The 13,745-nt window shown below is 47.9% G+C and overlaps 1 protein-coding gene across 1 annotated transcript in view; it reads left to right on the top strand.

Annotated features, from left to right (window-relative positions):
* plxnb2b (plexin b2b) overlaps positions 1 to 13,745 on the top strand; it is a 177,556-nt gene that overhangs the window by 58,428 nt on the left and 105,383 nt on the right. The window contains exon 2 of the mRNA XM_064930236.1: positions 1,265 to 1,383. The gene's annotated coding sequence lies outside the window, so the exon portion shown is untranslated. The remainder of the gene's footprint in view (positions 1 to 1,264; positions 1,384 to 13,745) is intronic.

Here is a 13,745-nt window from a genome sequence, read left to right as displayed (position 1 = left end):
TATCCCATCACCCCCTGTGAGTATCCAAGCTGTCGAGGCTGACTGGGCTCCGTCTCTCTTGCCAGTGCACGGTTGGAACAGATCCGGCCTCCGGGCCACAACCACTCCTCCACTCGAGCCCCTCGCAACTGTCATCTAAATGCTAAGCGCTTTGGAGCGCCGCGACGGTGTATCTTTTGTACACACTTTATCGCTTAGCACAGATAGTCTTCTTACAACATGTTTTAATGCTTAGTGAGCATGGAGCGTGTGGTGGTGTGTTGTGTTTCTCTGTGTTTCAGTGGCTGTCATCCAGATCTGGCAACACTGATTGGAGATGAACTGGGCTCATGTTTAAAGACCTCCACTGAGAGGCACAATCTGAGTATGCATAAGTAGAACAAATAGTGTCCTGGTTCAGTTTTTGCTACATGAGGACAATGGGGATTTTTCCCCCCTAGAATCTGGTTGCTGGAGTTCTGGCGGGTTGAGGAAGTGATCCGTTAGAAAGGGATCTTACAAATAGGAATGTACACTAGCAACTCAGCTCTGTTGAAAGATCTGCATGACTCTGTAGGATCCGTAGGAGTATGTTGCCTCGTAAGGAGATGCCAACGCGGTGACATATTTTCTCAGGGCAACAAAGTGTTGTATTGGTTATCTTTCAAATGATTGTGGACTTGCACCTCCAGAGAAGACACTCGCTCATTGCTGCGTGGCTGCCGACTGAGCTAATCGGCCATCTGCACCCCGGGGCTGAGAAATGTGGATGTCAGAGTTTATGAGAACATAAGCTAAACAGCCAGCCAGGCCTATACATTAAGATGAGTGTTGGGCGTGAGGCGAGCGATAGACTCCAGACAAGACGTAACATTTTCGGGTCAAATCCAGAGACAAACAAATCTCAGGGTGATCTGCCAAGTTTCGGCAGGATTCACTGGAGCACAAATGGTAGAATTTTCTCCCTCCCCTGCTCTCTCCTCTCTCTTCTCTTCTCACCCTCCTCTCTCAAGCACTAGCAGCCACTGACTGGGTGCCGCTTGGCAGCCGTGGGTGATGGGAAACATCTGCAGTAACTGAGTTAGTGTTCACTCGCCAGATAAAGAAAAGGGAGGGATTGTTTTCGGAGGAACTTTGGTATTGGCAGTAGAAGAGTCGTTTACACTAGAACAGATCTCAACCAGCCATGTATGTTTAGATATGAACATTCTGCAGATACTGTATTTTCTCTCAGTATGACACAATGTAGAAATGGCCTGAAACGCTGTCTTTTCATGTCTTTCAGCACGTATTTACTGTGGCCACCCTGAAGAGGCCTGAATGAAAAGGAGAGCGGACGGCGAGGGGATATGATTGTGCACTTCCTGCTCGGCAACTACAGGAAGTAATTGAGCTCTACAGGAAGTAAGGACAAACTCCTACAGTTATCCCTGTTATTTTTCTATTGTTTACTGTGCTACTCTGCACAAGTCTAGCTGGTAACACATTGAGCAGCAGCATTCAAGGACTGAATCTACTACAGATCCCCTGCAGATGTCCCCTGTTCGTTTTCCATTGTGTTCATATGACTATGATATAACTGTAAAGGCCTAGCTATCTCAAATCAAATAGCATTTCATTTGTCACATGCGCCGAATACAACAAGTGCATTACTGTGCAATTCTTAGGAGCCGTTTACCAAAAATGCAAATAAAAAGTAAGAAAATGAGCAAATAGGTAAAAAAAATGTGATAGTAACACAATAGAATAACAACATTAAGGTATTTAGACCACTTGACTTTTTCCATGTTTTGTTACACCCTTATTCTAAACTGGATTAAATAAAAAATGTTCCTCTTTAATCTACACGCAATACCCCATCATAAAAAAGCGAAAACAGGTTTTTAGAAATGTTTGCAAATGTGTACAAAAAAGCCATGATGTCGAAGGAATTGTGTCGAGGCACACATCTGGGGAAGAGTACAAAAAAATATATGCAGCATTGAGGTCCCCAAGAACACAATGGCCTCCATCATTATTAAATGGAAGAAGTTTGGAACCACCAAAACTTCCTAGACCTTGCCGCCCGGCCAAACCTAGCAATCGGGAGAGAAGGGCCTTGGTCAGACTATTGCCCTGAATGCCAATAGTCACATTGGGGGAGAACCTGGCACCATCCATACTGTGAAGCATGGTAGTGGCAGCATCATGCTGTTGGGGATGTTTTTCAGCGGCAGGGACTGGGAGACTAGACAGGATCAAGGGAAAGATGAACGGAACAAAGTACAGAGAGATCCTTGATGAATACCTGTTCCCAGAGCACTCAGGGCCTCAGATTGGGGCGAAGGTTTATCTTCCTAAGCACACAGCCAAGACAACACAGAAGTGGCTTCTTTGAATGTCCTTGAGTGGCCCAGCCAGAGCCCGGACTTGAACCCAATCGAACTTCTCTGGAGAGACCTGAAAATAGCTGTGCAGCGAAGCTCTCCATCCAACCTGACCGAGCTTGAGGGGATCTGCAGAGAAGAATGGAAGAAACTCCCAAAATACAGGTATGCCATCCCAAAATACAGGTATGCATGTAGCGTCATACACAAGAAGATTTGAGGCTGCATTCACTTCCAAAAGTGCTTCAACAAAGTACTGAGTAAAAGGTCTGAATTCTTATGTAATATGTGCAACACCTTATAAACATGTTTTGTTTTGCTTTGTCATTATGGGGTATTGTGTGTAGATTGATGAGGGGGAAAACCATTTAATACATTTTAGAATGAGGCTGTAATTTTAACTAAATGTAGAAAAAGTCAAGGGGTCTGAATACTTTCCAAATGCACTGTAAAGGCTATATACAAGGAATACCAGTACCAAGACAGTCTACTGGGGCACAAGGTAGTTGGGGTGATTGATTATGTACACGTAGGTTTCTTTAGTTGATTGATAGTGCTATGTACATGTAGGTAGGGGTTGAAAAGCAGAAAGTCCAGGTAGCCATCTGATGAACTGTTCAGCAGTCTTATGACTTGGGGGTAGAAGCTGTTCAGGAGCCTTTTGGTCCCAGACTTGGCGCTCCTGTACCGCTTGCCGTGCGGTAACAGAGAGAACAGACCGTGACTTGGATAGCTGGAGTCTTTTTTTAGGGCCTTCCTCTGACACCGCCTGGTATAGAGGTCCTGGATGACAGGTAGCTTGGCCCCCATTGATGTACTAGGCCGTATGCACTACCTTCTATAGTGTCTTGCGGTCGGATGCCGAGCAGTTGCCATACCAAGCGGCCAGCCAAGATGCTCTCAAGGGTGCAGCTGTAGAACCTTTTGAGGATCTTATGCCCATGCCACATCTTTTCAGCTTCCTGAGGGGGAGAGGCATTGTAGTGCCCTCTTCAGGGAGAGGCATTGTAGTGCCCTCTTCAGAACTGTTTTGGTCTGTTTGGACCATGATAGGTCCTTAGTGATGTGGACACAGAGGAACTTCCATCTCCACTACAGTCCCGTCGTTGTGAATGGGGGTGTGCTCAGCCCTCCGTTTCCTGTAGTCCACGATCAGCTCCTTTGTCTTGCCGACGTTGTGAGAGAGGTTGCTGTCCTGGCACCACACTGCCAGGTCTCTGACCTCCTCCCTATAGGCTGTCTCATCGGTGATTGTCGTATTGTCGGCAAACTTAATGACGATGTTGGAGTCATGTGCAAACAGTTACTGAATACTGAATTCATAGCCATGCCGGATATATAGCTCGTATCTGAAGGGACGTTGAGTATCTTACAGGCTGACACTGCCTGAATCCAGTTAAATCCAAAGCCAGCATGATTCAGCAAGTCATGTAGACCAGCTGCCACCGATATCAGTGCTTGGAGTCAGAAAAGTCTCTTTTTATTTGGGCGTGTGAAGCTAGCAGGCTAGCTATATAAATAATTAAATGGAGCCAGTAATTGGCGGTTCTTGGTAATTAGGACCAGGCTGTCAGCTAGCTAAGTCATTGCCTCAGTCTGAAGGCGCTGCAGAGAGGACAGTAATTGCTATTATCTGTGGGGGTCGTTGAGTGTTGACACAACAATAATCCCATCCTTAGCTGGGATATCAGGGTTTATGTTTACCGCCCCCATTTCAAGAGGGATTCACAGATATTGTAAAGGCTTTATATTTGGCCGTTTACACCTGCTATATCCATCAATGTCAATGCCCAGCCGGCCGCATCGGCAGTAGATCTTCGAGAAGGCAAGGCAGAACCTCGGCTCAGTTTAGAATTTTCTGCTTGGCGACTCTGAAAAGCTTGTCCATATTTTAATTAGTCAAACAGTTTGACTCTTTCCCTGCTAGCGGTGTCACGCCTCACTATAAACAGCATTATCAACCATCTCAGCGGGTTTTCTAATACCCCTGTAATCCTGTCATTTCATTCATGGATACCTCCAGGGTTATTTTGGGACCAGAGCGTATCTGCCTGCCTGTCTCTGCTCCTCTGTTTGAGAGATTGGATCCCCCCCCACCACCAACACCACCACCACCACCACACACACACACACACACACACACACACACACACACACACACACACCAAGGTGTTCACTCGACTCATGTCAGATCCTTATAGATAGATGTGATGTCCAGACCTGATGTATATAGGGGACTGTGGTAGTACAGTACAGCATAGGGGAGAGTCCAAGGTCTTGGATGGATCACATGCTGGCTGAAATATGTGCTCCGGAGTTGCCCCATTGGCTTTCCAATGTGATTATGCACTTCACTTTCTTCACATCTGAGTGCCCTACAGAACATAAGTGCAACCCTTTTTATACCCCAGTTTTCTCAGATGCAACTGAATATTTTCCTATACAGTCTGTTCCCACAGACCTAAATGGTTTTGTAAACGGGGACAGTTGAAGGGAAGGTGGGTGGAGGGAGGGATTATAGAGGGAGGACAAAAACCATAGTCTGTGTTTCGCTGTGCAGTGCGTGTAAATTGCATTGGCTTTGAATTAAACATGTGGCACCTCTGCGCCCCGGGTATGATGGACATTCAAACATATTGCTGGCAGAGAAAATGACTTTTTAAGTAGGCTATTTATGGGAAGATATTGTATTCATTTGATTATAATAAAACATCCATTCCGCCCTGAGTGAATGGCATGAGGGAGCAGACGACAACTCGAGGTAATAATAGTCTGTGTCTGCTGCTCTCAACGAGGCTAGGGAGGATCGGGTCTCTACTGATATTGCTTTTCTTTGTACGGGAGCAGATAAAGGGATACGGCGTGAGCGAGTAATAAAGAAATATATCTGTTTTTATTGTGCTTCGTGACAGAGTTCTGTTTGGAGGTAGTAAAGAGAGCTGGAACATGGCGTAAAATCATATTGTGGCCCATTAGACAGGGCCGAGCTCAGCACTCCTCGCCGGGCGGCGACGGTAACCACGGCTCCATGGCAGAGGGTAATGGGGCCGGCACGTATTGTCTCTGATCTCCACTCCTGCTGCTTCGCCGATTGATTCGTCTACATTACCAGCACTCCATCTCCTGGGGAACTAATGCTGACCGTGGTCTTCACATCACTTTCCCAAAAGAGAGGAGGGGGGCATGACGGACTCTAGTTCTGAAACTGTGAAAGTGCTATGGTTTCAGGTCTCACAGTTTGATGGATGTTTGACTTTGCTTAGTGAGGTATTTTTTACTTCTCCTTTGAAGGAGTTCATTTCCCTCTCTTTCAAGTGGACATGATGAACTGACCAGCCAACGTATGGATGTGGTGAAGGATATCCTCCGGTGACATCGCATCATTTCTCTTGTCTCTGTGGTGCTGGAGCTCCAGGGAGATGACCCTCTCCTCCACGGGGCTTCCTTCCGTGGACATCATCATGGAGGGATGTCGAAGGAAGGTCCTGCTCTGGCTCACTTTTAAAGTGCTCCTCTGGGAACCACTCCCATGGCATGCCAAGCTGACTCAGGAATGTCCTATGGGGGTACTCCTGCCTCTCTGAGCCCCTCTACCTCTCCACCCCCACTCCGACCCACCAATCCCCTCGACCTCCAACCCCACAAGCTTAAAAAGACTGGCTGGCTTTGTGTGCAGGGGTGCAGTTTTTATGCTCTCTTGGGCAGTCAAGGCCCTGGCTGCCTGTGAGTAATATGAAACAGCCAGACGAGGAATCCTAGGCATTCTGAATAGAACCAGATGTGTGTCCTCTCTGGCTCTCTCCTCTACTCTCTGTCTTGCTTGTGTGCCTTCCTATCCTCCCAACCCCTCACCCTTCTCACCCCCTGTGGGCAGCCAAGGCTTCATAAAAGACAGATCAAATGAGTAATTTCACAAGGCCACTGGCAGGCTAGTTTATGTTTCTAGCTGAAGATCTCCCTCTCCTTTCCTGGATTATCAGTTGGAGTTGATGCGTGTACATGTGTTGCTGTGATGGATACAGCCCCGGACCAGAGCAACAACACGTAACACAGACTCACTGCTGAGGTGACTCGAGGATCCCTAATCTCAGTGGTTTTTCTCCCCTTAATAAGCGGGTTCAGTGGGAAATGGTGGTTAACCTTTCCAGCTCGTTGGACGGAGGCATGACCGGGGTCTCGTTGAAGGCCTTACTGCAAGTTGCATAATTGGTGACCCTGGTTAGGGATGAGTTGGGTAGATATTTTGGAAGTGACAGCAAACAAAGGCTTAGCAGCAAAATCTATTCTCCTTCAGTCCAAACTGAAGGGTTTTTCTCATTTCTCAACAAAACACTTGTTTTGCTCGGTGTATGTTGGACTGTGTGTGTGCCCTGCTGCTCGCATATTTATATCAGGCCGATTATATTTATATCAGGCCAAAATCAGTACAGGAAATGGAGAGCCTTTGCTTTGAAGTCCCTGCAGAGTTATGTTATTCTCCATCAGCAGAGGCAAGGCGTCAGACCCCCTCACCCTCCTCCCCTGCCCCCCTTACCCCCCTGCTCAACAGGCCGCCTGGCAGAAGGGAGAACCAGTGGCCATTAACGTAGACAGAGAGCAAGTTGCCATTGCCATAGGGCACAAACTCACTGCTGCCACGCTCGCCTGAAAGGCTGAGAGGGCCACGCTGCTGTCATACTCAGGCCTGTGTAATTGCTTTTTTTTTCTCCCATGCAGCAAGTCAAACGTAAGATGTGGTGAAATGTAAGATTTGCCCTCGTCTGTCTCTGTTGCTCTCTCTCTCTTTCTCACTCTCTCTCTCTCTCTCCACACCTTCCTCCATCCCCTTTCCCTCTCTCTCACTTTCTCTCGCTACTCACCCCAACTCCCCTCTCCCCCCCTCTCTCTCTCTCTCTCTCTCTCTCTCTCTCTCTCTCTCTCTCTCTCTCTCACCCCACTTTCCTCTCACCCCACTTTCCTCCCTCCCCTATCCCTCCTCGCTGTTCTTTCATGTCGGAGTGTGGAGATTAAATTAATTGGGTCACAGTTTAATAGTGATCCCCTATGGCTCGCCTGTGTATGTTGTGGAATGGGGACAGCGGCGGGCACTCCTCTCACCTGGTGTGGAAAATGAGGAACGCTGAGCCTCCGGTCCGTGGCACAGTGGAACTTCACGCTACCTGCACCCCCACCCTCTCCCACCCCCCCATCTCTATGCAAATCAGGCAGCCCACCCCCCACCCCACCCCAAATAATCTCCCTACCCACATTTATATGGTTCAAAACATACTGTAGTGGAGTTCTGTCAGCTGTCTGACTGTGGTGTACGTTCATCATGCAGCTAGGCCTCAGATGGCTGGGCTAGTAATTCACTGGTGGGGTAACAGTATGGAGGGAGTTCTGGTTGAGTTCTGGTTGATCTTTGGATCTAGAAGCAGTGGGTCCAAATGAAGAGCCCTTTAAATCAAATCTAATCTAATTTGATTTGTCACATTCTTCGTTAAAAAAACAGGTGTAGACTAACAGGTCCCTTTCCAACAATGCAGAATAAAGATACACTATGTGGCCAAAAGTATGTGGATGCCTGCTCGTTGAACGTCTCATTCCAAAAACATGGGCATCAATATGGAGTTGGTCCCCCATTTGCTGCTATAACAGCCTTCACTCTTCTGGGAAGGCTTTCCACTAGATTTTTGGAACTTTGCTGTGGGAATGTTGGAACATTGCTGCAGGGACTTGCTTCCATTCAGCCACAAGAGCATTAGTGAGGTCGGACACTGAGCCAGGGCAGCGTTCCAATTCATCCCAAAGGTGTTCGATGGGGTTGAGGTCAGGGCTCTGTGCAGACCAGCCAAGTCCTTCCACACCGATCTCAACCAATCATTTCTGTATGGACCTTGCTCTGTGCACGGAGGCATTGTCATGCTGAAACAGGAAAGGGCCTCCCCCGAACTGTTGCCACAGAATCGTCAAGAATGTCATTGTATGCTGTAGCATTAAGATTTCCCTTCGCTGGAACTAAGTGGCCTAGCCCAAATCAGGAAAAACAGCCACAGACCATTTATATTCCTCCACCAAACTTTACAGTTGGCACTATGCATTCGGGGCAGGTAGTGTTCTCCTGGCATCCGCCAGACCCAAATTCATCTGTCGGACTGCCAGATGGTGAAGTGTGATTCATCACTCTAGAGAAATCATTTCCACTGCTCCACAATCCAATGTAGCGCCGAGCTTTACACCACTCCAGCTGAAGCTTGGCATTGCGCCTGGCAACCTCAGACTAGTGTGCGGCTGCTCAGCCAAGGAAACCCATTTCATTAAGTTCCCAATAAACAGTTATTGTGCTGATGTTGCTTCCAGAAGCAGTTTGGAACTCGGCAGTGAGTGCTACTACCGAGGACAGACGATTTTTAGGCGCTACGCGCTTCAGCACTCAGTGGTCTCGTTCTGTGAGCTTGTGTGGCCTACCACTTCGCAGAGCCATTGTTGATCCTAGATGTTTCCACTTCACAATAACAGCACTTAGAGTTGAAATTCACTGGGCTCTTCAGTAAGGACCAGTACGGGCCAAGAGTGTGCAAAGCTGTCATCAAGGCAAAGGGTGGCAACTTTGAAGAATCTCAAATATAAAATATATTTCTTTAACAGTTTTGGCTATTACATGATTCCATGTGTTATTTCATAGTTTTGATGTCTTCACTATTATTCTACAATGTTAGAAACTCCAACCTTTTGACTGGACATACCAATGGCGTGGTGAAGTCGATGGCCAAAACACTGCAACATCGTCCATCCATTTAGGTAGGAGGCTTTCACAACGTTTGCCCCACTTTCTGTTGCGACACACAGCTGCTTCTCCTCCGGCTGATCCCAGGCTGCTAGCAAGTCCCACATTCCCTGGCCTGGGTTATTATCTCCCAAGTGTGGTCTTCTGGAAAGTAGGCAGGCTCCCTTTGCAAGCACCTGCTGCGCAGCTTCCAGTCGGGCATTGATGTAGTGCAGTGTCAATGACACGTAAGGGCTCCAGTTGTTATTGCGAAATAGTGCACCTGTTTCAGCTCTAAAACATGGCATTTTTCAGCTCTGTTTCTTACATGGCATTTTGTATTTCTTGTCCAGAGTGGGAACCATCTTCTTGACTATTGAATCTGGGGCCATGTCTTTTGCGATGTGTTACATTATGGCATCTGTTATTTCATCCCATCTGTGAGTGCGTTGCATAGGGAGTTGTTGTGTAATCACCGACATTGTGTGGTCACCAAAAGTTACCAACATATGCAAAATTGCCTCGGTAGGACTTCGAAATGTAGGCGTCGGTCATTTTCAGTTTTATCGTCCCAGCTCTAGTGTGGGATCAGAATGCATGTTTGCGCATGCTACACTACGTGACCATAAGTATGTGGACACCTGCTGGTTTAACATTTCATTCCAAAATCACGCGTCTTAATATGGATCCCGACAAACCATTTCTGTATGGACCTTGCTTTGTGCATCGGGCATTGTCATGCTGTAACATTAAGATGTCCCTTCACTGGAGCTAAAGGGCCAAGACCGAACCATTAAAAATATCCCATTATCCCATTATTCCTCATCCACCAAACTTTACAGTTGGCATTATGCATTCGGGCAGGTAGTGTTCTCCTGACATCCGCCAAACTCAGATTCGTCAGTCGGATTACCAGATGGTGAAGCGTAATTCCTCACTCCAGAGAACTTGTTTCCAATGCTCCAGAGTCCAATGGCGACAAGCTTTATACCACTCCAGCCAACACTTGCCATTGCGCATGGTGATCGTGCGTGTGTGTTTGTGTGTGTTGGGGTGTCAGTGTGGGTAGAGTCCAGTGTGTTGGGGTGTTGGGGTGTTAGTGTGGGTAGAGTCCAGTGCGTGTGTGTTGGGGTGTCAGTGTAAGTGTGTGTGGGTAGAGTCCAGTGTGTGTGTGTGTTGGGGTGTCAGTGTGGGTAGAGTCCAGTGTGTGTGTGTTGGGGTGTCAGTGTGGGTAGAGTCCAGTGTGTGTGTGTTGGGGTGTTAGTGTGGGTAGAGTCCAGTGCGTGTGTGTTGGGGTGTCAGTGTAAGAGAGTGTGGGTAGAGTCCAGTGTGTGTGTGTTGGGGTGTCAGTGTGGGTAGAGTCCAGTGTGTGTGTGTGTTGGGGTGTCAGTGTGGGTAGAGTCCAGTGTGTGTGTGTGTGTGTTGGGGTTTCAGTGTGGGTAGAGTCCAGTGTGTGTGTTTGATCATCTATTTAGCAGTCCTGTTTAGCAGTCCTGTTTAGCAGTCCTGTTTAGCAGTCCTGTTTAGCAGTGTTATGGTTTGGGGGTAGGAGTCCTGTTTAGCAGTCCTGATCCTGTTTAGTTGGTTCCAGACTGTTTAGCAGTCCTGTTTAGCAGTCCTGTTTAGCAGTCCTGTTTAGCAGTACTGTTTAGCAGTCCTGTTTAGCAGTCCTGTTTAGCAGTCCTGTTTAGCAGTTAGAGAATATTCTATGGCTTGTAGCAGTGGAATATTCTATGGAGCTGGAGTCTTTGACAATTTGTTGGGGCCTTCCTCTGACACTGCCTGGTATAAATGTCCTGGCTTGCAGGGAGCTCGGCCCCAGTGATCTGCTCCCTATGTTGTGTTTTACGGTCGGGTGCCTTGCAGTTTTTGTACCGAGCCGAGATGCAGCCAGTCAAGATGCTCTCAATGGTGCAGATCTAGAACTTTTTGAGGATCTGAGGGCCCATGTCAAATCCTTTTAGCTTCCTGAGGGGGAAGAGGCGCTTATCTACCACCACAACACCCTCTCTCCCTCTTTCCATCCTCTCTCCCCATGTCTCACCCCCTTTCTCCCTCTCGCTCTCTCTCTCTCTCTCCCTCTCGCACAATTTCTCTCGCGCACTCTCTCTTACTCTCTCTCTCTCTCTCTCACACTCACTCACTCTCTCACTCCCTCTCATTCTCACTCTCTCTTTTCCTCTCTCCTTCTCTCTCCCTCTTTCTCTCTGTTTCTATCCCCTGCCTGGCTGTCTGATTTATGGTCCTGGGGAGGTAATGAGTCAGAACCGGCGGATTTGTGTCTGTGGTGTTGTGACCGGAGCAGTGCCGGCTCATTGGGCCTGCCCCCCCCCACCTTCCTTCTCCTCTACTCCTCTCCTCCTTCCCTCCTCTGTTCCTGTTCTCCTTCCTTCCCCGGACCAAGCAGAACAGGGCTTTATGGTCCTTGCTCTCCAAACCCATCCGTCTCCATCTCTCCAACCGCCAGATGGACGGGCTACAGTGTCACCTCCAGACCGCGCCGAACGTCTCCTCTCCTCTGCCCTCCCCCAACCCGCCTTCCCTCCCTCCCTTCCTTCACCCCACACCCCTCTTACATTTTCTCTGCCCCTCCCTTCATCCCTATCTCCCTGTTTCCCTTCTTTCCATAACCTGTGCCGTCACTGTTGACCGAGCCCCCCACCCCGACTGTGACTGGGTACCGTGTGCACCACTAGCTCTGCAGGAACTGTGTTAATTAGTACGGGAGTTGAAGACCGAGATGCGTTATCATTACAACACTCCCTACTCACTCCCTATCTCTCACCCCCTCGCACCCTCTCGCTCTTTCTCATCTCTCCTCTCTCTTTCTCTCCCCCTCTCTCCCTTTCACTGGAAAGTGCTCCCATCCCGTTGGCTTAGCCATGTTTGTGGAGGATGCCGTGCCAGCTGTCTATGTATGGACCACTGCCAGCCTCCCATGCCTTCCGCCCGTTCCGTTGTTGTTATCCCCTTGTGATCACTCGGTTATTTCCATCTATTTCCATGCGTTTATCTGTTTGTCGGAGTTGTTGTCTACCGAGGCTAGTGTCTGTGCTGCTGTTGTCTTTTGGGAAAGGCAGAGTGCGGTACGATAGTGACAGCTCTCTCTGGTGTGTACTGGAGGCCTCAAGATGGGGCAGAGAGGGTAGTTCCCGGGTCTGCAGTCTGTGCCCGCCGTGCCATGCCAACTCTGCAATCTGTGACGGGTGTGTCATACACAGAACAGACACTATTCCCCCTACGCTTCACACCCACATTTGGCTTCTGCAAGGGCCTGAAAAAGGCACAGGAATAGACAAAGAAAGCGTTTATCTCCAAAGCACAATGACATCTTCATCAATAGAACTTTCAAGAATGAAAATCTGTCATCAGTCAGTAGGGAAGTGTATCCATCCAGCTGAGCAGTCTCAGTCAGCCATCACTCTTGATTGACTTCTTCACGGTATATGAGAAACTACCTAGACTGAGAAATCCAAAGTAACTCGACGAAAACAGACACATTGTACACGCTTCCCACTTTTGGAATGCTTTTCATTCCATGCATTGGACCAGTAGTCTGAAGACATGGCTGTCTGTCTTATGTGACCCAGTAGATCTGCTGCTCAAGTCAGTCAGTCAGTCATGCTGAGAGGAAGTTTAGTTTTTCTGCTGTGTATCTATCAAGTGCTGAGCAAGCTGTCCCGCTCCCCCTCACCCCCGGTGAGCACTGTAAAACTAAAACTCCCCTGCACTCCGTTTGACCCCGGCCTCCTCTGAGGTGCCGGGGAGAGCCAAGAGTGTAAAGTGGACGCATGCCAAATAAAGACATGAAATCTGTCTCCCGTAAAAATAAAAAAATAAAAGAACCCGTCATTTTTCTCTGTCTGTCTCCTCTGTGCTCCCGACCTCACAGCAGCAGCACCCTGGCCTGCTTCATAAATTGAGCTCAGTTGGCCTTTAGATGGTATCAATTAATCTACTCTGGCAATGTTTTACGAGCGACACACTCCGGCAAGGCAAATTGTGGCTTTAAAAAACGTCCATACAAGACACATTTCCATGTCATTAGTTTTCTCCCCTCAGTCATTGGGTTCCGTTACGGGAGGGAGGGAGGGAGGGAGAGAACCACCTCCCACTCTACAGGCTGCCAGTTGGGCTGGCTAGTTGTCCTTTCCTCTAGGGTTTTCTCACAGACGTTTAGTTGTAGATATCCTCTGACTGATGCGCCACTTTGATACTCTTGTTAGAGCTGCTGAATTCTCCATTAGGGATTTTGTCTTGTTCTATAGGCCCCCCGGAGCCCCGATACTGATGCCCCTCAGAGACGAGTGGAGGAGGATAGAGGAGTTGAAGAGGGTTTCTCTGATCTCACTCTGCCTCCCATCTGTCTGGGATGTGTTTGGACCTAGCCAACGTTCTGTGTTTTTGCACTAGCAAATATATATAACAAATATATATAATATATATATATATATATACAGTTGAAGTCGGAAGTTTACATACACTTAGATTGGAGTCATTAACTCTTGTTTTTCAACCACTCCACAAATGTCTTGTTAAATATAAATAACTGTAGTTTTGGCAAGTTGGTTAGGACAACTACTTTGTGCATGACAAAAGTCATTTTTCCAACAATTGTTTACAGACAGATTATTTCACTTACAATTCACTGTATC

Source organism: Oncorhynchus masou, chromosome 22, assembly GCF_036934945.1.
Source record: "Oncorhynchus masou masou isolate Uvic2021 chromosome 22, UVic_Omas_1.1, whole genome shotgun sequence".
NCBI lineage: Eukaryota > Metazoa > Chordata > Actinopteri > Salmoniformes > Salmonidae > Oncorhynchus > Oncorhynchus masou.
The sequence above is the reverse complement of the archived record's forward strand: the minus strand, read 5'-3'. Positions and strand labels throughout refer to the sequence as shown.